Consider the following 2,233-nt stretch of genomic DNA (forward strand, 5'->3'; position numbering starts at 1 on the left):
CAGTGATGAACAAAACAAGGAAGTGATTGAGGAAATAAGAAGCTTCAGGCAAGAACTCGCTGAAATGAGAAAAATTATTATGGAAATAAAAAGTGATCGGGGAGTAGCCAGGGAAAATATGCTTTCTAATGATGTTAGTAATGTTGAAACTAGGAATGGAAGCATCAGGCAAGAGCTTGTTGAAATGAGAAAAATGATTATGGAAATAAAAGTGATCGGGTAGCAGACAGCGAAAATAGGATTTCTAATGATGTTAGTGATGTCGAAAATACGAATGAGGTCTGTAGTAAGGTTATTACTCAAGATACCATCGACGAATCATCTAAAAACGGTGACGACAGTAACAGTGAAAACAACGCCGACGGAAATATGCAGGAAACGAACGAACTATGGGACATCACTCAGAAAATGATATCAGGTACGGATTATACGTATAATATCAATATGAGGAAAGCCCGCAGAATCAGTGTAAATAAACAAGATGCAGCACAGATATGTAATGCTGTACAAGAAATATGCAAACTAAAGGGCTTCATCAAACACAAATTTGACCAATCAGCTAATCATAGGGTGTGATGGGGGACAAGAAAATAATTACGTTTCTCTCATGGAATATACGTGGTGTCAACCGTAGAATTAATGACTTGCTCTACTACATTCATAACCATAATGTTGACGTTATCTGTCTACAAGAGCCCTTCACATCAGCCACTAAAATAAAAACCGCCCCTAGAATTAGAGGGTACCACTCCTATACGAACACAGGGATGACAGGCCTATTGACTTATGTCAGTGACACCATACCGCATAAGTTGGTGCAGAAGTCTGATGACAATAATGTGCAATATCAGCATTTACACATTCGAACAGCCTCTGGGTTTTTCTCTCTGTACAATGTATACGCAAGGTGTAGAAAGTTTCAAACTGATTCACTGCCCAACTTTCAGAATCACGGCACAATATGCATGGGGGATTTTAATGCTAGGCATTATACATTTGGAGACAGTCAATGCAATGAAAATGGCGAAGAGTTCCGAAATTTTGTGAACAATAGATCTATGACCGTATATGATACAGACAGGGAAGCTCACGTGGCGGGGGGCAAGCTAGATTATGTAATAGGAAGGGATCTTGTGCATGGAAACGTCAGAAGCATGCTTGCAACAGAGCTAATCAGTGACCACTTTGCAATAGTAACGAGATACGCTGTTGATAATAGTCCATCTGCAAAAACAAATAGGCTTAAAATTTCTATTCCTCCTTACCTTGAGCACCACTTTAAATCACGTATTTATGACTGGTATAACGATTACACAGTAACGAGTGTTGATAAATTCTCCATGGACATGATGAAAGTGGTCACTGATTACTACAACACCTGGGTCTGTCCAAAGAAAACCTTAAAGAGCAACAATTCACAACGCCTAAAACAACCTAAGTTGGTCAGTGACCCTACACTATTAAGGGAACAAAAGCGAGTTCAGGAGCTTTGTGATATCTACAAGCAGGACAATACACGTGACAATCTTATTCAGTTTCTTGAGGATAAAAAAATCTACGGGATTTAAAAACTCATTTCAGAAAAGAACACTTTGAACAGTTCCTACAAAGCATTAACAATAACACCTCAATGTCTGAGGTCTGGAAAAAAAATAATCGACTCTCAGGCAAAAGAACTAACACCCCGCAGTTCCATAGTCCTCTTGCACAAGCAGACATGCTCCTTAGTCAATGGGCTGGAGCGTCCAAATTGAGCTCACTTCCCACAAATATTCAGAACCACCTTAGTCAGTCTAAAATTGCACGTAAATTTGCCATTGAGATTGGATGTTCTGAGACAGACCTTTCAGACTTTGCTGAGATTACTGAGTGGGAGCTGAACAATGCACTGTTCAAAGGAAAAGCGTCTGCACCAGGTGAAGATGGAATTACCTATAGTGTCCTCCGCCTTATAGCTCAGGTACATGGCAATCCCCTTTTCTGCACCTGTGCAGGTTAAGTTTGTCACAAGGTATTCTGCCTGGCCTCTGGACGCGCAGTCTAATCATCCCTATACCGAAACCAAACACTGATAAATACCGCCCAATCTCACTAACCTCATGTGTATGCAAAGTTCTAGCAAGGATAATCTTGAACAGACTCAGGTACAGGTTGCAAGGTAAATTATCTCACAGACTCTACGGATTCATAACGGGACGTAGCACACAACATTGCTTTGCAGAGTACTACTCAA

This window comes from Penaeus chinensis, chromosome 7, assembly GCF_019202785.1.
Source record: "Penaeus chinensis breed Huanghai No. 1 chromosome 7, ASM1920278v2, whole genome shotgun sequence".
Classification (NCBI taxonomy): Eukaryota; Metazoa; Arthropoda; class Malacostraca; order Decapoda; family Penaeidae; genus Penaeus; species Penaeus chinensis.